The sequence below is a fragment of the Canis aureus genome, chromosome 17 (genome assembly GCF_053574225.1).
Source record: "Canis aureus isolate CA01 chromosome 17, VMU_Caureus_v.1.0, whole genome shotgun sequence".
Lineage (NCBI taxonomy): Eukaryota > Metazoa > Chordata > Mammalia > Carnivora > Canidae > Canis > Canis aureus.
The window spans coordinates 51,250,626-51,276,562 of record NC_135627.1 but is presented as its reverse complement, the minus strand read 5'-3'; the positions used below and the strand labels follow the sequence as shown (position 1 = coordinate 51,276,562).

At 38.4% G+C, this 25,937-nt stretch overlaps 2 long non-coding RNA genes across 2 annotated transcripts in view; one reads left to right on the top strand and one right to left on the bottom strand.

Moving 5' to 3' along the window:
* Positions 1–25,937, bottom strand: part of LOC144287971 (uncharacterized) — a 111,710-nt gene that overhangs the window by 67,630 nt on the left and 18,143 nt on the right. The gene's annotated exons all lie outside the window — the stretch shown is intronic.
* LOC144287969 (uncharacterized) lies at positions 17,487–24,276 on the top strand. Its single transcript, XR_013355898.1, has 2 exons — positions 17,487–18,491; positions 24,009–24,276. It is a non-coding gene; the product is annotated as an uncharacterized LOC144287969 (long non-coding RNA).

The window sequence follows — 25,937 nt, the reverse complement described above, 5'->3', positions numbered from 1 at the left end:
TATCATAAAGCTTAACTTCAAGAGAAATTATTTTTCTGTAGATGAGCATTTTTTTATTAAGTCAAATATTAATATATGCACTGATGGAAATAGCATTTCTTCCATTATTCTTTTTATCCTCCCTAGAGGGCAGAAATTGTGTCATTTGTGCATTTTGTAAGGTGTGTAGTAATGCAATGCACATTTTGTCACTCTGTCAGTATGTTGGCAATGGCTGGCAAAACCTGTAAGAGGGGCAAAATGTATGTTTGGAATCCTACAAACAGAGACTACAGACTAGTGAGGCTGAAAAAAAAGGAAAACCCAATCAGAACTTAGGTAACTAAAAGATTTGCATTTTAAAGTGGTCACCAGGGGAGACTGTAGAGTCTACTCTACCAGAGATGCTGACATTACTCCAAATATTTTGGTTCTCCTCATTTGGAATTGCTTTCGGAAGTACTTTTACAAACCATATTAAGAGCTAGTGTCACTTCATGTTGCCTCTTCTATGTGAAAAGAGCATAAGAGACCAAGAGTGGGAAACATGCTCAAAGGGACTTCTCTATATTGGTGTGTGGAAGGTCCAGATAGTGAATAAGTTAGAATCCCACTGCAATAATAGGAAACAAACCATCCTAATGCTATACACACCCATAGAGCTTGAGAAAATTTCAAATACGAGCATTGAAAGGTTTTAGAGCATGTTAAAATTTATATTTTTTGTTAAATTTGGTTGTTCTGGGGGAAAAATAAAAACTCTGCTTAAAAGACATTCACTTTAGGAGGAAAAAAGCAAACAGAATGACCACACACACACACACACAGACACACACCCTACCGCTTTCCTGTCCTTTTCCAGTAGCTTGATCAGATTCTCTGAAAAACCTACCCGTGCACACACACGTTTCTTTCTTTTTTCCATCACTGGCAATGATAGCCAGAAATTTTTGGTTGCTTTCCACCTTTTCCTCATCAACCTGATCTGTTGCCAGTAAAGAGGAGGAAAGAGAAACAGATAATGGGCAGCTGGGACATGGACTTGGCTGAATAGTCACAGGCTTTTATTCCTTTCCCTGTCTCATGCATCTATTTAAGGCTTACACTGGTTCATTAAGGTTTCTGTAACAAAGCACCACAGCCTGGGCAGTTTAAACAGCAAAAGTGTGTTGTCTCATAGTCCTGGAGGCTGGAGGTCCATGATCAAGGTATCAGAAGGGTTGATTCCTGTTGAGAGCTGGGAAGAAGAATCTGTTCCATGCCTTTCTCCCAACTTCTGGAGGGTTTTGTTTTTGGCAATTTTTGGCATTCCTTGGCTTGTAGACACATCACCCTGGTCTCCACCATAATGTTCACTTAGCATTCTTCCTGTATGCATGCCTATCTTCACATTTCCCCTTTTATAACTTCACTGGTCATGTTGGATTCAAGTCCACGCTAATAATCTAATTTTAACTTGATTACCTCCGCGAGACCCTATATCTAAATAAGATCACATTCTGAGGTTAAGACTTTACTATCTTAATGGGGGGCACAATTCAACTCATAACAAGTCTGGAGGGGAAGTGTACAGAGAAATGAGAATGTGGGGAAATAGTAGCCGTAATGCTTGATTTTTTGCACCACAGCACATATGAACAAGAAATCATTCCTCTCACTTTCATAAATTCCCATACCCATAAGGACCTATGCTAAGACTCTATCACATCCATCTTAGGTAGATTTCCATGGTGCTTTACCTGGACCTATCTTATGATACAATTTTCTGCTTTGTGCTACAGTTCCTTACACACACAATTTATCTCTCCTGTGAAACTCTAAACTCCTTGAAAGCAGTATCTAATTCATATTTTTTTATATTCCTTGACCTAGCACACTGCTTTGCACATGGCAGATACCCAATAAATTGTCACTGAATCTATGAATGACCATCTAGGTTTTATAGTTGCAGAGTCCTTAAATTATACATACTCATTGTCAATCATTACTCATTACATACTCATTGCACAATCAGTCAAGATAGGTGTGGTTGTGTTTCTGGAGCAAACACCTCATAACTCAGTGATTCAACACAACAAAGTTTATTTCTTGCTTAGGCAAAATCTCATACAGTTCCAGGCTGCTTTCCAAGGTGGTCATGTTCAATGTGGGAGCATGGTATCCCTGGCAACTCAGATGAAGCTTCAGTATTCCTGTGGCAGGGGAAGAGATCGTGGATAAGCAGCACTAGATCTTAAGTGCTTCAACTGAGAAGTGCTCCCAGCCTATTGGTCTGAACTAGTTTCATGGCCCTTAGTCCAACTACAGGAGAGCTAAGAAATATTATCTGCCATATGTCAGGAAGGAAAGGAGGATATCAAATGCTGCAGAACACAGCATTAATTTCTAACTCATCCATTTTTCTCCCCCCAAAAGTGTCTCTTATATTAGCATTATCTTTTATATGGTATTTTTTGAGCCCTTACTATATACCAGGGAATGATCTAAATGCTTGTGGTTCTATAGAAAAAGACAGACTAAAGGTTATATTCCAGTGTGGGGCAAGGCTAACAAAGGAGTGACCAAATAAATAAATATTTTCACACAGTGACAAGTGCTATAAAGAAAAAAGAGCAGGAAAATATGGTGGAAAGTAAGTTTGCTAAGATCCCAGCATCAGTATTTTCAAAGAATCTTAGTCTTCTACTAGAAAGTTAGTACTTGTTTTCTCATATAATTCAAAATGTTATATGGTCATTTTTATATTATTTATGTTAACTGAAACCCAACTGAACAGAAGCTTCAAGTTGTTGGAATTTGGAACCTTCCAACACACTTTTGGGTATTAAAGTTAAGTATTGAGAAAACTAAGTCATGTGGTATATTTATAAAAAGAAAAGAATAATTAAAAAAAACGGAAATGTACACACTGTTTCAGTTATCTATTGCTATATAATAAGCCTCTTCAAAACTTAGTGAATTAAAGTGATAGCAATCAGATATTGACTTATGATTATTCAACTTGGGCAAGGGACTCAAGGGAGGAAGCTCATCTATGCTCCATATTTGTTGGCCTGGAATAACCAAGATATCTTCTTTATTCTCTGATAATGGCTTACTTGGATTACTGACTGTGATTGATAAATTTGCTCAGATAGCTCTCTCTCTCCACATAGCCAACTGAGCTTTCTCACAGCATGGTAGTTAGCTTTAAAGATGGAGCATTCCAAAAGTATAAGACCAAAATGAGGTGCCTCTTAAGCCCTTCCTTGCAACATACTTGCTAAGGTCCCATTGATCAAAGCTTGTCCATGGTCAAGCCCAGAGTCAGTCAGGGAGGCTACTACACAAAGGCATGATTCGTTGGCAGCTAACAAATTATTTCTTTATCACTGCCAATTCTCTGGATTCTAATAATTCTCATTCCTCCTCTACATTCTTCTTCTACAGTCTGTCTCTGAGACTCCCAAAATCCCATTCCATTACAGCATCAGGCTCAGGCTTGAAGTCTAGAACCTCATCATCTAAATCAGGTCCAGGGAGAATAAAGACTCAAAGGTGTGGCTGCTTTCAATCTAAATAGTTGTAAAACAAATAGATAAGTTCTCTTTCTCTCTTCTGCTCATCATCACTGTGGTAGAGAAAAGACAGAAAAACTGCAATAAAAGCACCCATTCACAAAAGGGGAAGAGGGAAAAATATAGCAGTCACTAGTCTTGAGTAAACCTAAAATCCAGTTGGGTACATGTTGCCAGTCTCTTGGCTGGAGCCCAGGTTGGATATCTGGGAGTGGTTCTCTATGGCCCATGATTGTAGCTAAGCCATTTTTTTTTTTCAGTCTTCATCCTGCTCAGAGAAGGTTGAGACCACAGGGATTTCTTTTCATTTTGAAATTCACATTTCATTTTGAAATGTTTCTCTCTTTTGGTCCAATCTGGCAATGTTTAATGTAGTATAATTCTCTTAAAGACTTTGCAGGTTGCTTATAAATCTTATTATGGGTTCACTTTATTAGATATTCACATTCTTATAACATTCTTCAAGATGGACCCTTCTATAATTTTGCCTGTAAATCACACTGCTGTGGGACAATGCCTTTAATATTTTTAGAGGATTAATAGAAGCCCTTTTGTCTAGTTGACAGTTTATGAGGCACTGCCCTAAATCTTTCTGAGTTCTCATAAACAACACCCTTGATTTGATCTTTATTTTGAGACACCGTTTTACTGGTACTGCCTTGGATGTGATATTTTTCCTGAGGCGATTTCTTATTTTGAGAATATTTTTCCAAAATACACTGGGGATGAGAATTAGTTTTACTTCTGAACCTTCAAATCCTTTATATTTCCTTTACATTTTGACAAAAACCAAACAGCTCATTCATTTGCTCATCTTACTCCTCCTATGACTCGTCTCAAGCAACTACAAGATGCCAGGTGCTACTTTCCACATTCTGCATAAAGCCTTAGCTAGATCCACAAGTTAATTAGGTATCCTTTTTATTTTCCGTGTTTCTGTAGGTGACAGTTTTGCTAATTAATCTGCTCATATATAACTTAAGGTTTTGCTCCTCCAGCTTCCAAAAGCAATTTTCTTGCTGCCCTTCTGACTACCATGAAGTGCCATCTTGAGGTTGGTCAGGTCTCTGGCCACTCCACAAGTCCAGATGCCACACATTTAGGTTTTTCTGTAGCAGCTCTCCACTCCTGAGTGCTCATGCCGAATTTTTGAGTTATCTCAAGTGAACGGTTTTACTAATTTTTCTGCCAGGACATAACTCAGGTCCCCTTCTCTCCAGCTCCCAATAGCTACTCCCTCATTGCCCTCCCCTGTTCTTTATTAATACAGAAACACAAAAATCTCTTCCAAGTTATCTCCTTAGGGCAATAAGTACACATTTAATTCGATCTCCTATATCTTCTGAAGCGACCATTATAGCACTGACTACCCATAATTGCAGATATTAAAATTTGTCGACTGCCAAAGATTCAGTTTTCTTAGACTTAGAAAAATTTGCAACCAACCATTTTCTTCCTTCTTTCCTTCCTTCCTTTCTTCATTCAACATTTACTAAGTACTTCCTAAGAGTCAGACACACAGTATTTGGCATTAGGGTAGGAAAATCAATAAAACACTTTGCTTGCATTAAAGTTTATATTCTGGTGAGGAACTTATTTCTTAGTTAGCCTAAAATTCTCATGAACCAGAAATCCCCTCCTGGTTCTTGGTTAGCCCAAGTGAAAATTTCAAAGTGAAGGAAGTTTGCCTTTGATTTACTTCTCTTCATCTATTGGTCAACTTCTCTCCACCTTGAGAAATCCTGACCCTGGAGTATGTTGTCCTTATGTTTTTCCTAGGAAGCCTTGTGCTCTGCTTGGTTTCCCCTAGAAAAGGCCTCAGGATCCATACATGAGTTTTTCTACCTTCCTTTACACTAATACACGTATCTCTATGATTCCCCTAAGGCCTTTCTTCTGACTCAAATTTTCCAAACTCAGTTTCAGGAACATAATCATGAGTAATCATTGCTTTCTCTCATAAATAGTAATACTTAGATAGAGATTTTCTGGGAGATGTCATATTCCAATTCAAAGAATGTCTAAAATTATGCCCTGGGCTTATGGTGGAGATAGGTAGGGATATGTTGGCTTTTCAGGCTTTCTTAAGTTTCCATGGCAACTCCACATGCCTTTTGAACCTCCTGAGATTCTTCATGTGAGCTAGGCATGTGCTAGAAAAGGCATGCTTTCAGGTGTGGGTAGAACCAGTAGCTGTACAATTAAATTTATCCTTTTTTTTTTTTTCAAAACAGATTTGTAATGTAAATCTGGCTTCATACCTCTACTTTGGAAAACATACCTTATGACCTCTAAAGTTGCTGAAAGAACCTGATCAGCCCAGTGGTAAAATCTGTACCTCATGGCTACCAGAACTTTGACTATAAGTGCAAGTTACCTTGTGACTAGCATTTACTTTTCATTTTGCTTAAACTAAATATATGTTAATTTATCTCTTCTGAATATTTAACACTTGAGAAGGAAGATTTCCAACCCCACCTTCTTTCTTTTTTTTTAGTCTAGTGCAAGTTTTTTTTCTGATTGGTTATGTCATAGTCTGCAACAGCCAGCCCGAACATTGGAAGAGGTGACAAGACAGTGAACATGATCCACTTGCAGGGTTTTTAGTTCCTCAGCCAGATCGGGATTTTTATTGATAAGGATCAAATAGAAGTATCTGAACCCAACAAACAAACTTGGCTAGGGAAGTTGGTCCAGAGCCTGGCTCTTAGGAAGGAGATAGAGAACAGAATTTATTGGAGTCCCTCCCTGCCACTCGATACCTCTGGGATCTGTCAGACTTGGAAAATGCTTCATTTCTAAAAACACTGAATGTTATCAGGTGAAGAGAATAATGGGAAAGACTCAACCTCTTCAAATGGTAGTTTCTCAATGTATAAAATGCAGATAATAGTATCTATCTGCTCAGCCTTCCCAAATATAAGTTATATTTATTGTTTTGGCAATCCTGAGAATGGGGGTGTTCATAAATTTCTGAAAGAGTTTCTGCGAACCAAAACTAAAAATATATTCCTGTGGAGAGGGGCAGGTCTAGCTGACTTTCTGACTCAGTTTGACGTGCTGTTGGTAGTTTCTCTGAGAGCAAGTTGAGATCCAAAGACAAAGAGGGACATTCTTTTATACTTTCATTGCCACCTGGAAGAATTTTGTTTCTCTTTTTTTGTCGGAATAAAAATAGAATCTAAAAATGTTCCCTTTCTCTGGGGGTAGTTAGGTGTGAAACTGCTTAAAATCATCATCTAAACAGTTATGACAAAGCTACTTCTTTTTTCAGGGAAGGAAGGTATAATCCTATTATCTTTGTGTGGTTATCAGCGCCACTTGAAATTCCAATTAGTGTAGCTAATCACTGTGGGCTCCTCTGGTAGTTAACTGGCAAACAGCTAAGTCTAATTAATACTTTGGAGTGGTGGGTAAATGGCATTTATTTTACTCCTCTAGACACATTTTCCAAGTAAAATTCTGATTTGGGGCTTGTTTCATTGGAAATGAACAATTTATAAAAAGAAACAAAAAATCTGTGTGAAGCTAACAAATAAGACCCTTAAGCAATCTTGTCAAATCGGAGAACTTAGTGTTCCAGAAGAAAAGGGAGGCTACTCAATGGTCAGTCAAAGGCATATTTCACATCCATTTATAGGTAAAAAAATAAATAAATCTATAAAATAGGAGAGGCATTACTCACTTAAACTCAGGCTTGTAAAGAGAGTCATTACCATTTGACTCATTAACAATGATTCTTTGCTTAGAAACAGGATAAAGTATTAATAACCCAGGCCTCTGGGCTTTTAATTCAAATGGCTCAGAGCCAGTCGTCTCTGGTGAGTCCATTATAATTATCTGGGTGATCTCCAGGCAAAATAATAACTTCCCTGTGGCCAGTAGGCATTTTAAGGGAATTAGGGCCTAGCAACCTCTATTCCTTTGTGCAGAAAATCTCTATTAGCACCTGCCCCCACCCCTCCAATTCATTGTCCCACCAACTCCTGTCCTAGTGAGGTCCTGGAGTTGATTTGGATGTGGGTCAGCTTCTCACGGGAGAAGCCTGGCTTGACCACGTGCCCAAGGTCGACCAACGAGGTAGTCTTGTGTCTTGGAGGAAGAGGCAAACATGCTCACAGCTGAGTCAAACCCACAGTGACTACTAAAAAATCCATTCTGTTGATTATTGTCCTCTCAATGCCTGAGGAAAAGCATCACAATATTAATATTAACCCAAGGAGTGGAGGGTCTGATTTTCTTTTAAGGATGTCTCTCTCCATAGGCCTGGGAGATTCCTATGCTTGTGTCCCAGAGTAACTTGTTTATAATTAAACAATTGCTTTGTTCTCCTCCCTTGAAAGAAGTCCATATTTGCAGAAACTACCAGAGTTTCTAAACCAGAAAAGGCTATAGAGAAGAATAAGCCTCAAAGAATTGCAAATTTTCCTTGGTTTTGAGCTCCAGTCTTTGGCTGGGCACTGGTCTGGGAAAAGGGGACACTTATTTTTTTAAGACAAGAATTCTGTGTTTAATTTTTAGGAATATGAAAGAGCTGAATGTTTACTTGAGAAAGGATTTGAAACCTTTTGTAGGCTTTTTGAGTTTTTCAGATAAAGGCAATCCACATCTCCGTTCTTAGGCAAAATAGTTCTGCAAGTAGCTCTCATAGGAACGAAGAACTGCTCCCCAATGTGTAAGCATTATTCTGTATAATTATGGATATTTTCTTTCCAAAAAAAATTTTTTTTTCTAGAAGCTGCTATTTCAAAGGCTTTCAATTCTGTGTGTCATTATCAAATAATCTTTTTTGTACTCGGGTGTTTATTATTGGATTGCAACAACGATAAAGCTCTAGGGGTTTTTGTCTCCTTTGGTATGCTAATTAGCCAGTTTCCTTTTGATCTTTTTCTTACTGAAAAGAGTGAAAAGCTATCTCGGTAGGAAATCTTAGTGCTGTACATTCATCCCCTCATCTCCATAATCTGAGGATCAGAGGAAGACAACAATTTCACTGCTGAATGAGAGCTTCTAGAAGCTTTAGTTAGAGCTCACTGCTGTCAAATAACTCTACTGGCACTCAGAGGTGGGCACAGAGGAGGAAGACACAGGAGGAAAAAAGCACAAATATTTCATGCGGCCGAGTGAGCTCAGTTGCTTTTATTTCTTCTCCAGGCATTCAATCCATGTCATTTCACCTAATTTTTAACTTTTAGATTTCTTTCTCCTATTGATGTGTTTTTAGAGACAACGACTGAATACTCAGTTTAAGGAAAATGACTTGAAGAGTAGGAAAAAGTACACAGCTGATAAAATCTGTCAGACTGCAAAGCCATCTTTTAAAAGACACAGTAAACTCACATATGCAGAGTACCTGGGGAAAGTGCTGTAGCTCTTAAGGGTCGGATGCACATATTTGCATGTTACATTATATTTGGGAATGGATGGAAGAGAGAAGTCCTTAGATTTTTAGTTTGGTCACTGACTGGTCCACTGTAGCTGTGAATATTTACCTTTTTATTAAGATCTAAGGATTTAGGACAAAGTCTGGAAACTTGAATGGGAAATTTCATCATCAATATCATCACCTAACATCTATCGAGAATGTTCTGGGGGCAGCGCTGCATTATGAGGACAAAGTACGTTGATACTCAAGTATCTAGTCAGAGGGACTGTGCCCAGTGCATCCAGCCAGCCAGACACCGACGCACACGCCCATGTACACCAGGTTGAACTATATGAACTCATTGTTTTTGCAAGTAAAAAGCAATTCCACATGCTCAGCCTGATACAGTTTACTGTTTGGGAGGTACTTTGGTTGATTATAAGGTGCGAGCTTTATTTGAAAAAAAGAAAAAAAAAGTTCATACATTCAAGAGTATTGACTTCTTTAAGATCATCCTAAGAGAGGTCGGATTCCAAAAATGCAGCCATGGCTAAGGGCAGTTTTAGAATCATCCTAAACCCGAGAGTTTTCATTTCTTTGACGTTTAGACAACAATCTCTACCCTTTGGAAATGACCCTGAATTTTGGAAATAAAGGAAAGTCATTCAAAACAACTTCTTGTGAGTAAAATAGTTTATACTGAAAAAAGCTATTTTGAATTTCCTTTTAAATAAGCAACATCTGAGTATAAATAATGCAACAATTTCCTCAGGTGCCACATGAGCCATCAGAGCCATATAATTTTTGATTTAGAGGGCACCTTAGAGATTGGCTAGTCCAGCATCCCTTACACTTTATTGAACCTAAAAATCCTCAGGGGAATTATTAATAATGCAATTTTGAGCACCTTGCTATAGAGAGTCTGATTTATTAGATTTAAGAAGAGACTCAGAAATCTACATTTTAAATAAGCTTGTCAGATAATTCTGATGCAGGAGGTTGTCAGCCATACTTGGACCTGTCACTCTTATCTATAGAGGTAGCTCTTCAAGTTGAGGGACATGCAGCTTACTCTACACAGAAGCTGGCCCAGAAGTAGATGCCCAGTCTCCTGGACTCCTGGGAGACCTTTGGGAAGGGACTTCTGGGGTCTGAATCACAGATTGTAATTCAGTATTTATAGACTGAGTAGCATTCAACCACTTTTAAAACCTTTATTTTAAGCCCATTTTCTCATTTGAAAAACAGGGGTAATATTGATAGCAAGCTCAGTGTTGTGTCTATACAAGTTGCTTACTACAGTGCCTGGCAGATAGTAACTGCTCCAAAAACATCAGCTACTCTGTTTTTATCCCAAAATCTTCATTCTGGCTTTTTGTATTTCTTTTTCTGTACTTGCCCCTTTTCATGGGACTTTTATTATTAATTAATTATTTTATTATTGTTTTTTTTTTTTAGAGAGAGAATCTTAAGCAGGCTCCATGCTCTGTGTGGAGCCTGACCTGGGGCTCAAACTCATAACCTTGAGATCATGACTTAAGCTGAAATCAAGAGTCAGATACTTAACCAACTGAGTCACCCAGGCACCAGCTTCATGGGTCTTTTTTAAATTGGCATTTCTGCTTGGCATTCCTTCCCTACGACATTGGTCACACCTTGGTTCCTGGTACCAATATCAGACTAGAGAGTTCTTGTTGAAAGGTAGCAGTCAGTTATAAAAACCCTCTGGACTCCTCCCTGAGAGCAATAGCTGGGTCTTTGCACATTTTGCCTTTATGCCCAGTTAACCCCTACCTATTAGCCCTACTGGCTTGTGATGGTTGCAAACCTTCCCCCTTCCCCCAAACCAAACCAAAACAAAAACAAAGCCCCAAAACAAAACAAAAAACCTGAAAAGACATAACAAAATAAAATTTAAAAAAATCCTCAACTATGAAACCAAAGTGTGTAGAGATCAAGATGACAGCACAGAAAGGCCTTCGTCATGCCTGATGAGTGGAGGGCAAAGACTGGCTGGGGGAAGGGCAGCCTGAACAGCTGGTGGCATCTGCACTTGCCCACAGGCTCTTCAGACTTGGCTCAGAAGCCAGAGGCACTAATGATGGTGCCGGAGGGAGGGAGAAAGACAGCATGAGGCGTCCATGCAAGGTGCCAATGAAGTACTTGTATCTTTTCCCCATCTGTTCCTGTCACCCCTACACCCTCCCATTTGCTCACAAATAAATAGGCAATGGGTGACCAAATGCTGCCTAAGCTACCTGATGCTGCTAATTACTATGACTGTTTAGAGCCAATTATCTCCACAAAAGCAAAACATCTTCATGTAGCATTCCAAATGGATACTGTTTCGTCTGGGGCAGAGACAAATTGAAGGCTGTGGCTCAGCTTAAGCTAAAAGGGCTCTACTTTGGCACAGGTTTCAAAGACCCATTAGAGTATTTTTGTTTTCTTTTAATTTGTAGTTTTGCAGATGCGACAATTACTAAAAATGCAGGAAGTGTGATTGGGGTGAGATAATTCTATAGAGAAAGATTTGTATGTGCCTTTTCATCTGTGTAAAAATTATATATAAGTCTAAACATAGAGACAAATATAAATACACATAGAGAGAGAGAGAGAGAGGGAAATAGTTAAGAGGTATCATGTACCTGTACCAGGTAGGGCTTCACTGTAATGCAATCGTGCATATATTCATTAACACTTTTGTTGGGACTCTAGGATTTCATTTGTTTAGCATAAATGGTTGGACAAAAACCTCTAGGTTAATTCTTTTATCTTTAGTATAAGTGAAATGGTGCTTACATAAGACAAATGAGGTGTAAATCTGAAATAATTATCTGAAGTTCTGGTCAAAACATTTCAAACTGAAAGAAAAGGTAGGCTTCAGGTTGTGAATAATGCATATTTTCTACTGCTCTGATTAGTGTCTTTGGACAATTGCTCAGCTCTTCCCACTGTTCATAGGTACAGGCTGAGTCACTGCTTTGCAGTGTCACTATGGAAAGGGACAAGAATAATTTGTATGAAAAGTATGTGAATGACTTTAGTCTCTTCTCTAAATAAAGGAAGCTTCCATCCTGAAGCCAAGCATCTGGGGAAGATGGATGCTGAGCAATGCATATCTGAGCTGTGGAAACAACCAGGAAAGGCTGAGTCTTTGTGAACAAGTTTCTAATATCCCCCTGGTTTCTCTAGAGAAGAGGACTGTGGTACGTCATGGAAGACGTTCACATATTAGCTAAAGTTAGTGTTAATGAGAGAGTTTTGCCGCACTCATTGGGTCATCCATCCCTTCACTATGTGCTAACTGTGGGCACTCTTTGGTAAGTAGAACACACAAGGACCCGTCCCTATGGGGTTTTGAGAACAGCTAAGGTGAATTGAGTGGGAAAGACAGGGGGAGTTTGCTTACGAACTGGAGTCAGAGAAGCAACACCAAGATACTTTAAGGCCTAAGAAATTTTATTAGCCCCAATTCTGTGATTGCAACTTACTATTCTGAGATTTAAAAATATCAAGATTATTTCTGATACCATCAAGACCCACCAACTGTCCTTAATATTTAGAAGAAATTTGTATGTATGTGGCGGTATGTGCTAATAGTAAACAAGACCTAAATTTCAGGGATGTGGACTGCTACTGAGAGCTACTGTAAAGTCCAACTGGTAACCCAGCTGAAACTGAAGACGTATCCCCTTTGAGTAATAGCTGTTCTGAAAATAATCTACTCACTGAGCCACTTCCCCTGTTTAATTGGGAGTGTGTGGGTGTGAGAGGGAGTGGAGGGGAGAGAAATGAGTGTGTGGGCATATGGGTGAACATGTGTGTGAATGTGCTTGCACACATGGCTGTGAATGTCCATATGCCTGAGTGTGTATGTCTCCATGTGCCAATGTGTACACTCATTATATAGGTCTCTTCATTCCCTGCAGAGAGTTTATGAGAGTCTTTTGAAGAAAGTTATTTATTTAAAATATACGGCAGTTGAGTAGTTCTAGAAAGTCAGTACATCCCTAAATATTCTCTTACAAAGAAGCATATTGAAAAGAAGTAGACCTTTTTCAATAAGCTTTGGGTTCCTATCGTACTATGAGGTAACATTTGGACAGTGTCCATGGTAATCTGTGCAGTGGTCCATGCAGCGTTCATTTTAAATTGGTCCTTTTAAGTATAGCATTAAGTGGTTGTTCATAAACAGGACTGAGCAATTTCTGAGTGGGAGGAGAGCCTTCCAATCCTTACCCATGTGATCTGTAACACTGATGTGGGTGTATAACGTTTATGTCCAGGATATAATTATGTAGTGTATGGGGATAGTTCAGAGTAAATATTTTTTTTCTGATAAAAAAATGGACCTATTTACTAACATTCCCTTGGAAAATGAACCAAGAAGAATAGAAAATTATGTTGTGTTAGCTTTTCTTCTAAGAGTTCTCTGCATTGACTCCATTGTACCTACTCTTATCCAAGGCTGATTTCATAACTGGTGTGTTCTGGTACGCTTCCCTAATTTCAGGCTGGGTCTTCCTGACATACAGTGAGAGAAGTACTATTAGTTGTCTGTCTAATTTCAGTACCTGGGGGCTTGATTTTTTTAATGTTACCCATTTGGATTTATTCAATATATGTTTATTAAGCAAATTTTTGCAGTACCTATAATGATAAGCCCTGGGGAGAAAATGATGGCTAATCCAGGCTTTCAAGGTGCTCTCAAAGTGGAAGGGAGACATTCTTTAAAAAAGGGACTGATTAAGTGAGATAGGAGGACAAAGGAGAGAAAAGAATTCTTTTTGTGGTGTTAAGGGAGCTCTACAGAGGAAATGATGTCTAGCCGAGGCTTGAATCATGAGTATGAATTTGTCATGCGGTAGCCTATAGTGGGGGGAGTGGGGAAACATTCTAAACAAAGGTCTGAATTTGCAAAAATAAAAAAAAAAAACTGTTGAATTTCCATCCTCAGAGGAAGTCGTTCCAAGTAGAGACCTACTTATCATTTCTCTGCCTTCCTCACTGATGATTCTAGTCTTGCCATTTTCCCTCATGTCTTGTACCTGATTTTCTTTCAAAGTCTTCTGAATCAAGCATTTCGTGCACTATAAATGTACAAGACATTCAGCCTAACAAAAAGAAACTCTATTCCGTGCTATTTATTATACTACTTTCTTTGTCTAGGACAAACTGATTATGTGGTTTGGATTTTTTTTTTCCAGTTAGAGACCAGAACAATACTTTGTATTCTCCAGAGCTACCTTAGCCTCTACGCAATAACCCTGGAAAGGAATAAACCTTGCATTCCCATAGAAAAGACAAATAGTATAGGCAACCCATAGTTCTAGTGAGGGCTTGCTTCTTTTAGGCTGTGTATTACTTCAAGAGGCTCACATGAAGTAAAAACTAGTTTGAAATTGGTCTCCTCCTGGTTTTTTTATTTTATTTAATGTTTTTGAATTGTGATCCTTGTGGGGCTCAAGTGCCCTTTAGATAGTTCAAGATGGACAAAGCGATAAAACCGAACCAAAACAAAAACCAAAAACAAACCAGAAAGCAAAAAAGCACCTTGCCTAATATTGCAATAAACTTAGACCTTTCGTGTGTAGAAATGGATGACAAAAGTGCTCTGTGTGTAAACATAAAGTGAAGATTTATTGGAGTAAGGTAATGAAGGCATCAACAAGGGGCTAGAGCAAATATTCTTCTGAAAACATCAATGACATTCTGCTCCATTTCATAGTAGTTTGGACTGTAAATCTTCAAAGGTCAAAAAATAGCTTCCCTTCAGGCTCATATGAAATGTTTAAAGCCATCAGTTGCACCAATCTTAGTTACAATGTTACACAGCAAACAAGGCTAAATTGTGATTTAATTCTTGCACGTGTGTTCTTGATTTCTGTCTTGATTTATGTGGAGCAAAGGATTCCTTTTATGACCCCTGAGATTATCTATTCTTGTACTAACACCTGTTTTCTCCTTTGCTTTGCCTAAATGATAGTCTCTCTTTGTCTAGGAGATCATTTTTATGTGGTATGAGGAAAGAATTCTATCTTTTGCCTCTGGTACTTACAACCCCCCTCCCCGCCATTTCCTCTAATTCCACACACAGTGTAATACAAGCATGGCAAATGTGATGTGGAGGCCTTGGGCTGATTAATATTATTTACTGTGATGCTTCTTCTGGTCAATTGCTGCAGAAATGAGAGGCAACAGACCTTACCTGGAAAGAGGCAATTAGAGCCTCTGGTTTCCATTATCTTCCATATATCTGATTTCTGCTTTGCTAGTGTTAGAAGAGTCTGTATTAGGTTGACAATGCTAGTTAGTTCCACAGATATTTATCAAATGAACGCATAAGACTTTGTATTAAGTATGGGTTGGAGAGGAGCTGTTGGGGTAAGGGAAGAACATCATGGGTAAAGATAAACAAGAACTAGTCCTTTCCTACAAAGACCCTCAAACTTTAAGGGGGGGAGAGTTGACATGAATAAGAAGGAATGAAATGAGTTATTTTTAAAGATTAATTTATTTATTTATTCATGAGAGACACAGAAAGAGAGGCAGTGACATAGGCAGAGGGAGAAGCAGATTTCAGGCAGGGAGCCTGATGTGGGACTCGATCCCGGGTCTCCAGGATCATGCCCTGGGCTGAAGGTGGCACTAAACCGCTGATCCACCTGGGCTGCCCGAAATGAGTTTTATAGTAGAAGCATAAGCACTGTGCTCTGGAAATCTAGGGAAGGTGAAAGCCTTAGAAAAGCCAATTTCTCTTGAGCTGTAAAAATCCTTACAAACTGGAACTCATTACTTCTAGCTTGATATATTCTCTGGAGCTGTGATATGAATAGATCCAACTCCATTTCACATGTATATTTCAAAATTGCCTCTGGTTTTGGATTTTTGTGGCAATGTGTTTTATAGACTGAACTGGTTCCAAAGGCAGGTAGTACATAGTTAAATAGCTATAAAATTCAAAGTATTTAGTTTCCGAAACCCAAGTTTTTCAAGTCTTCTTTTTCTGGGCAGCTTTATCTTGCATGCTGTCTTGAACATCAATACTTTTTGTTGTAGTTCAGGAAGTTTCGATCATCAATTCACTTCCCTTATTACACATTATGTTTTCTTAGTCATGAATGAACTTCAGGGAATCTATGTCTCACTGTAAGTGTATGCAAAAATCTCTTTATGGACATTTTTTCTTGGCAGAGTTCATTGTTTTCATTAGATTTTCAAAAAGATACAGAACCCAGACAGTGTAAAACTATTATGTTTTCTCTTCATGATTTTATCTACTGTCAATATTTCAATGCCAACTAGATGTTGATGACTCTAAAATCTGTATTTCTAGCCTAAATATCCCTTGAGTTTTATTCTTATAAGGTCCGAAATTTACTATTTATCTTTGTTTCTTTGGGTCATTAGCACAAGCTCACCAATTCCAAGATTTAATTCACAATCTTTCATTCTAAATCTTACCTACATATTTTCCATCTTCACTGATGTCACCAAAATTCACTCAGTCACCCAGGATAAAAAACTGAGAATCATCTGGCTAATTATTTATTTGTCCTTTAAGATAACTCAAATAGCAGTTGCTTCTAGAAGCCCCTCTTGACCACCCAGGACTGGCTGGTTGCTCTTTTGGGATCCCACAGTTCTGTGCATATCTCAATCATTGCTCAGCCATATATTAATGATCTGTTTATTTTTTTCTGGTACCCTCATTAGTTTCCAAGTTCTTGAGGGAAGTAACCATTTCATACTTGGTTTGTGATTCAGCACTGAGGGCAGAGTTGAATGCTCAGTAAATGCTCAGGAATCAATTAAGAGGAGTAATTAGGACTCTTCAAAGAATATATGCTATACCTGGCTTCCTGAAATTCAGACACAGTGACAGTGACTTGAAAGACTCTAATTTCATGGCCCATGAAAGTGCAGAGGAAAGAAAGCTCTGTCTAATGTGGTCTGCTAAAATGAAATTATTTTAAAAGTCAGATCCTAATGTTGATTCTATGTCACTCAGTAGGGAAGAGGTGCCAACTGTGTAGTAATAGCCTATTTTCTATATGTTCTTTCTAAACTTGACAATCTTCCTCTCCAGAGAAAAAAATTCTATTAAGTTAAACATTTAGGTTTTAAAAATTATGTTTTAGAATCAAGCAATTAATAATTCATAGCATCTTGTGGCAAATTGTGTTAGATTCAAGTACAGAATTTCTGAGGCTTCATGAATTCTGGTAGAAGCATAAAAGGACAAGCATACCAATTCTTTGCCCACTGCATTTAAGACAGAAGCACTTTCAAAATATGGACTTCTTGAAAGGGAATTAGAGAAGGCCCCTTAGTCCTTCACCTACCAAACATCTTTTTAGTCATTGTAGTTGAGTTCCATACTTTTCAAGTGAATCAGAATTATTTTGTTTCCCTTCCCCTCCTCATGGGTTGAGGGTGAGGGAATACCTCCCTCTACTCTGCCAGGTAAGAGGGACTTAAGAGAGAGTGGTGTTTGCCAGAAAGAGAGCCTGATGTCCTATCCTGGTGGCTGAGTTGTAGAATGGAACTCACCCATCCCTGTGTCACCATGGGAACGCAGCTGAGTGCAGAGAGTTCTAGAGAGAGGCTAACCTGTATGTTCTGGAGTCTGGAGCCAGAGATTGGGCCCTGACTCTGGCTTGGAAAATCCTAATGACAAGAGTAGATGACCCTAAATGTTAGACCAGTGGAGAAAGGCTATAAGAGGAGTGTCCTATATGTACAGATTTTGGAAGGACAGAGAGGCAAGCTTTCTCATGGGTTAATTGGACATTTGGTGAAGTAGCAAGTTCAGAGGAATCTTGAAAGGACTCTGTCTAAGAGGTCTGCTTATTAGGACAAGGTCTTTCCAATAAAGAGGCTGAGTGAGGTATACCACCAGGACAGCAGTGAGTGTTCTAGGAATGGTGTTGGAGGTACTATTGCATGTTTGTGTGTGTGTGTGTGTGTGTGTGTGTGTGTGTGTGTGTTCTGGGGTGGATTCTTTCCCCTAATTCCATTCTCCCTCTCTACTACCCCAGTTGTTGAGCCAAAAACAAAAGCAAAAACAAAAACCTGTTAGTAATGGGGCAGGTAAGGGAATAGGGAAGACTGCAATAAAAACTGGAAAAGTAAAAACAACAACAACATTTATATTATTGAAGTGATCAAAATATCTATTGTACTCAGTGCTATTGATGCCCTCTTAGGTCTCCTTTCTGCCCGACACATCAGTCTGCCAGCTGCTGTGGATGCTGGCTGCTAATAGCTCACAGCTGCTCTGTGCTGCTGAGACTTGCCCTTGGCCAAACAGGAGCCACCTCACCCTGGAAGCTTATGAATCTCCCCTTAGTTAAACTAAAGACAACAAGTATTTTATAGGGATGGTCAAATTTCTGCTGCTGCCAAGATTGGATGTTAAAAATATTAGAAGTGTTTTGGGGGGTTGGGGGGAGATATCTATTTCTGGTGATAGTGAAAAATCTAGAAAAAATGTATCTAACAAAAAAGTCCATCAGGAGCTTTGAAAAGCCACTAAAGCAACTACAAATTGAAGGATCAAGGTCTTGGAGAGAAAAGTACAAGAGGTAAGTTTGATGACCAAGGCTGCTTTTCCCTTCATGGCATTTGCCAATTCTAAAGAAGCAGCAGAAGGTACCTGGGTGGCTCAGTCAGTTAGGTGTCTGCCTTTGGCTTGGGTCGTGGTCCTGGAGTCCTAGGATCAAGCCCTGTGTCAAGCTTTCTGCTCATCAAGGAGTCTGCTTCTCCCTTTCCCCACTGCTCGTGCTCTCTCTTGCTATCTTTCTCTCTCTCTCTAAAATAAATAATAAAATCTTAAAAAAAAGAACAACAGCAGAGAGGCTGAGAAATTGAGTGGATATTTGATAGCTGAAACGTTGAGAAGCCCAACTGATGGTCTCATGGGCTAGAAGATGAAAACTGGAATTCAGGGCCAGCTCAAGGAGAAAGACCTTGGCAAACCTTCCAGGGTCTTAACTAGGCCCCTGGACAATGTATACTCTAGAATTGAAGATGGACCAGAAATAGCCAAGCCCCACAAATCAGATTACTCTCTGATCAGATTAAGATGATTTTTCTCTATTCTGTCAGAAGCAAAATTAATGCCATCTAAAACAAGATGACATAATCTACAGTCTCAAACTATCATTTCTTCAAATTTTGACATCTAGGATTCAATAAAAAAATTACTGGCAATTCCAGGAGATAAGCATATGTTTTTGAAACAAGGAGAAAAAGCACAACAGAAACAGACTTGGAAGAGATCCTGATACTGATGTTATCAGGAACTTAATGAACATGATGAAAGTAAAGGGTAAGGTGGAGAATTTAAGCAGATAATAACTTTAAAAAATAATCAAGTGGAAAGTTTAGGAGTGAAAAATAACTGAAATCAATAACTCAATGGATATGTTTAATAGCATATTAAAAAACACTTAAGAGAGAATTTGTTATTTGGAAGATAAACCAGAAAAAATATCTCAACATAAGAGAAATGTGGAACCTAGTTAAATAGATCAAACAAATTTTGAACATGTTTTTCATTGAGGGGTGAATGAAAAGAAAAAAGAGATTGGAACAGAAGCCATATTTGAAGGAATGGTGGCCAAGAAGTCTTCAAAAATAATGAAAGATACCAAGAGTCAAGGAGCACTATAAATGCCTGGTAGGATAACCTACAGAATACCATACTAGGTATATCATAGTAAAACTACTGCAAACCAAAGAAGAGAGAATCTTAAGAGCAGACAAAAACCGAAATAAGAAGTCATGTATTAGGTTAGCTAACAATGAAATTATCTATTCAAAGTGTTGAAAAATTATTTGAGTTACTTACTCAAAATTTTCAAAAAATAAACTTACCTAGAACTCTATCCCAGTTAAAAATGCCCTTTAAAAAATCAAAAGAAATAATTTTAGACTCATGCACCCCAAAAAAGTGAGATAGTGTTATCGTTAGGTCATCTGTGTTATAGTAAATACTGGCGTGAGTGCTTCTGAAAGATGATTCTAGGCAGGAGCATGGAGAGACAAGAAGGAATGAAAAGCAATATGAAGGGTAAATATATGGGTGGGTCTAGATGAATATTGAAAGCATAACACAATAGTAATAATAACAATAACAATAATAATAATAAAATTTAAATACCTGTGGGGTGGACACATGACAAAAATAGAACAAAAAGCTGGAAAATGGATAAACAGAACTATATTGGTCTAAAATCCTTGCATTATGTCGTGGTCAAAGTCAAGGATGCATGTTTTAATGTAGGGCAACCCTTAAAGGAATAGTAAAATTATAATAAACAAGATAATAAAAAGGCAGAATGGAATAATAAAAATATTTAATGAAAAAACAAAATAAGGCAAGAATAAGGCGAGAAATAAGAACAAAAGGAGCATGGAACATATGAAAGAAAGAAAAAAATGTATAGCAAGATAGTAGATTTAAACCCACATGTTTCAGTAAGTGCATTAAATGAAAGGCTAAATATTCCAATTAAAAGAAATACTGTTAAATTGGATTTAAAAAGCTATTTATGCTGTCTATAGTAAGCAGCTTAAAAATAAAGGTGCAGAGGGGCACCTGGGAGGCTCAGTGGTTGAGCATCTGCCTTTGGCTCATGTTGTGATCCCTGGGTCCTGGGATGGAGCGCTGCATCGGGCTCCCTGCATGGATCCTGCTTCTCCCTCTGCTTATGTATCTGCCTCTCTCTCTGTATGTCTCTCATGAATAAATAAATACAATCTTAAAAAAGGCACAGAAATGTAGACAGTAAAAGATGACAAAAATATTCTTTATGAACATTAACCCCCAAAAAGCTGTTTTGTTAAATGAATAACAGGCCAAGTAAGCATTAAGGCAAGAATAACTACTAGAAGGATATTTTACAATGATAAAATGGTAATTTGCCAGGAAGTAACACTGGAAAAATTTGCATGGATATAATAAGAAAATCTCCAAGTCCATAAAGCAAACACTGATAGAACCAAACTGAGTCAAAGGCAAATCCACAATAGTTTTAGGTAATTTTGATATAACTCTTTCAGTGACCAATAGGATAAGCAGAGGAAAATAATTAGGAAGGACATCAAAGAGCTGAACATATTTACCACACCTGACCCAATTAACAAACCAGAACACTGCATCCAACAACTGCAGTGTGATCTTAAATGAATCTCATTTAAGCAAATTTCCAGATATTAAATTCATACAGAAGATCTCTGATCACAGTGGAATGAAGCTAAAAATCAATCATAAAAGATAATTAGAAAAATCTCTAAATATTTGGAAATAAAGCAATATGCTTCTTAATAAACTATGGGTCAAAGGAGAAATCACAATGGAAATTAGAACTTATTTAGGCTTTAGAAAGAGAACTCTATCATTGTGCTAAAATCCTAACTGCAGTAGTCAAGGAGCCAGCCCAAGGAGCTTGAATAGAATCTTTCTTTCTCCTTCTCTTTCTATAAAAGCTTCAAGGAATTTTGTATCTGTGGCATGGAAATACCATGGTAGGATTTTTTTTTTTTTAGGTATTTATTCTATAGTTTGCTGTATTCATCTTGTAGGTATTATGGTCAACTTACAGTGGCTTTCTTGGGACAATCATGATAATAATATTAGAAGTAGTAAACACTGTGCCTAGGCATAGAAGTGATATTTCTATCATCCAAAAAGTCTGTCAGATGACCTGAGACTCCTTTCCTTATTTATATAAAATGTTACTCTTCCCTGGAACAAATCTGACAGATGTTTGGGAGGACAGAGAAGCACTTCACACCGTTATTTAACCAAGCATACTGTGAGAAGTAATTAAGGATCCTGGTACCTATTTACTCACATATGAAAGAAAGGGATATATAAACAATATGAGGCAAATTAGATGTTTTTGTGTGCAGAATAAGGGCAAAGATGGCCTTTTAATAAAACATTGTTTTTCTTCTCAGGTAACATTATATTATTAAATACTAATAATTAGGTTCATAAGCTAAGAAATGGAAGATGACATAATGTTGTTCTTTCTATCTCTCTAATGAAGATCTTAGGCTTCCAATGCCAAAAGTATTCAGGGCTTGTCACATCAGAGACTTTTAGAAGCCTATGAGGCCAAATATCGTGTTAAGTTATACTAATGTTAGTTCTTTGCCCCGAGGGCATTAGCCTCCCATTGCAGGTTCTCACAAATTAAGTGTCATAGATTAATCTCCAGAGCTAGATTTAGGGGGTTAAGGAAATTGTTGGTTCCTCTCCTAGCCCTCCCATAGCTTTAACCTTCAAACCACCAGCCCATCAGCTGCAGAACACTGTTGGTTTCAATCGGAAATGCAAAATTCTTCCTTGATGTTAGGATGAAGGGGCTGTGTTTGTAATAGTGTGCTCATAAAACAAACTTCATTCTTTCCCCAGTAATTGGCTTCCTGCTGAAAGGAGTGCTAAAGAGATGTCTGACAAGAGTTTGAATTGGTGTGTTAGTACCTTTCTTATGTATCTCTCTCCATGAGCTGTTTATATTTTCTCGTGTTAGCACACCCTACACTTGCTAAAGATGAATTTGAATTTTCAATATCTTCTTGTAGAATGTTATTAGTGATTTGTAGTTGCATTGAGTGCTCGTGCCTTTGTAACCATAAAATTCATGGTTAGGCTAGACCATATAAAATCATAAGGTCCTAGAAGTCTGAGTAGCCCCAAATGATCTGTTTTTTGTTTTTGTTTTGTATTTTTTAATCTTTTTCCTGTTCCTTGCCTCTTTGTTCAGAAAGACTTACTTGGATTTTATAAGATGCAAAAGATAGTTCCATTTCCAGCGTCTTGCCTTTTATCTATTATGGAGTGCAATTTGACTCTTCCTTCAGAGGACAGTTGAAACCTGCTCTAAATGATTACTTTTGGGAGAAAAACATCCCCAACCCTCAAGTGCTGAGAGTGAAGTAGTTCTGGGGCATGTATAAATAGATAACTAAATCAGAATGGAAGTATTTCTGAGGATGACTGCCATGTTAAAGCAGTAAGAGGTGCTGAAATTTCTAGGTGTCAGGGCTTCGGGCTGCTGTTGCTGAAATAATGGGTGAGAGAATTCAGAAAGAGGATTTTCCATCTGTACTTTACAATAACACTCCTTTCTCATTCCTATCCACCCCTAGAACCATGAGATGGAATGGCAATGATGAAATAAGTTCCTATTACACTCTATAAAGAATACATAGTAGGAAATTCCAAATGTCTTCTCTTTATCAATTAAGAAAGTTTACATTTAAAATCTGTGACTGGAATGCAGATCTTAAATACATAAACTAAGGCAACAGTTTAAGAAATTGTCATCCACAAAGGCAGGACTAAATTGTATGAAAATCAGTTGCAATGCTGCTTAATGAAGAGCACATTGATTTAACAATGGGAAGACTTGGATTCCAAACTTAGTTCTCCTATTTCATGTGTGACCTAATTAGAACAAATCCCTTGATCTGTCTGGGCCTCAGTTTCTCCAAGTATAACCTTAATGGTTTGGGCAAATGCTAAGGAGCCTGTGAGCTTGTGAATTATGCCTAGGGTACTTCTCAGATTTGGGTTAGTGTGTTGTAAGTAACTGACGTATATGGCAGGGTTGATATTCTAAATATATACCAGCCCCAGCGTAAGTACTCACTGGTTAAATTGGAAGTTTGATATAAATAACCAGTAGCACTGTACCTGTACATGCTAGCTACAAGTACACGTGTGGGAATGAAGACCTAGCTATTTTGTGTCAAATTGCTAAGGCAATTGACACAAAAAAAAAAAGACTTAGGAATCACCAGTCCTTCTTGTCTTTCCAAGTTGTTGCATCTTCTATTATCATATTGTGATAATGAAGAATTGCTGCAGAAAGATGACACACATGCACCAGGGCGTAGGCACATGATTAGAGATCTCAATAATGTGGTGGGTTGTTAGAATAATGGCACTGGTGAATCATACCTCCCTGTATCTACACCCTCTATTAGTCTTTTCCCACACTGACTCTGGCCTTGGCTATGTGACTTGCTTTGGCAACAGGGCATTAACAAATGTGACAGAGACATAACAAATACTTTCTCATTAGGGCTTGCTCCATCTCTTGCTGCTTTTGGAATACAGCCACTATGTGAAGAAGTCTTCTGGCCTGCTGGTGACCTCTGGTACAGCTGACAGCTGGCACCATTCACCAGATATATGAATGAGGCATGGACTACAGAGCCTCCTATGAACTGGCAGATGATGGTAGAAACAGGAGCAACCCCAGGGAAGACCAGAAGAGGAACTGCCCAACTGAATCCTGCCCCATCTGCTGACCGCGGAATCAGAGCAAATAAAATGGTGGTTATTTAGGCTACTAAGTATTGGATTGGTTCAACACATAGCAATAGGTATTTAATACAACAAGAAAGGAATCTCCAAGTTAGGCGGAGAGGAGAGGCATTGGTTGGAAGAAAGAGAGTTGAGGTCTCCTTCATTATTTTCTTTCTTGAAGTTGGGATCAAGGATTTGTGTCTAGTTCCTATAGATAGATCCTTGTTAACTCATGGGCCAAGAGCCTCCTTCTGACCTATCTGGTCAAGCACATTGGGTTTAAGGAAAAATGTAGGTAGTTTCTCCCATTCCCTCTTAGTGAAGCACACAGGTAGATTTTTCCTCTTTACTTCCCTCAGTCACAATTTTTCCCTTTCAGAATGCAATAAGGATCAGTTGGCCTGGCCTTTTTTTGTTGACTCAGTGGGTGGTTACTATCAAGAAATTACATGCAATATTATGAAAATGCAAGGGTTCTTGAGAAAGAACTGAGAAGATAAGATTTTAAAATGGCTGAGAAATAGGATATTTTCCAAATGTCTATATATAGCCTGCAACCATCTTGCCTTCAGCACATCTTTGAGACAATAAAAAAATCCACTTTATTTTTGTCCTGCTTCTGATATCTTCCCGCTTAGCAGCAATGAGTTAAAGGGTTCATATAAAACAAGGCCCTGAAGGCTTCTGCTTTTTGTCATAAATGACTGTAAAACTGGACAAATACACAAGGCAACTATTTTCAAGTATTGAACAAGTGGCACAATCCCCCACAGAAGGAAAACTCTCTCCGTATGTTCATCCAGGTCTCTGCCCAAGTTTCCAACTGAGGTACAGGAAGCTGGAGTCCATGCAGAGTGTGGTGGTCCAGTTGACCTAAAGAGGCAGAGAAGGAGTTCAGGGCTACTCATGTGAATGGAAACTGTACACAGGGCACTGGGAAGGAGGGGGCTGTGCTGGTGTGCTAGTTGGTGAGAGAAGGAGTGAGAAGACTTTATGGGAGTTCTCATGAATTCTTCAGTGAGGACTGGGACACATCTTCTGGGGCAAGATCACACAAAGCTTACTATGGCCTGAGAGTAAAACAGAGGTACCTGAAGTTGAGCACTACTGGAAGGTGTTAGAGTTCTGATCTAGCCTAAGGAGAGAGTTCTTGTTGGCATCCTAGGCATTTATCTGAGACACCAGAAAGGTCCTATTTTAGTAGAAAGGATCACGTCTTATAGTGAGACCTATTCCAGACCAACCCTGTTAAAGCCTAAAAATCCAAGCTTTGCCAAGATCTTCAGGAAGGACAGAGTTTGGAAATCGAGTCCACTAAGTTAGAGTGATGAGGAACAACTAAGGCTTTCCACAGCCTAAAACCTAGACTAAAAAGTTTAAATTTACTAGCCAATAATTAATTTCCTTATCAAAGGCATAACAAGAAAAAATTATAAACTAATGTCCCTCATTAGCATGGGTGTAAAAATAAAAATTTCAGCAAATCAAATGTAGCAATAGCTATAAAAAGAGTAATACCTCATGATCATGCAGAGTTGATCCTAGAAATATAAGGATAGTTTAACATTTAAAAACTAATTTACGGGGATCCCTGGGTGGCGCAGCGGTTTGGCGCCTGCCTTTGGCCCAGGGCGCGATCCTGGAGACCTGGGATCGAATCCCACGTCAGGCTCCCGGTGCATGGAACCTGCTTCTCCCTCTG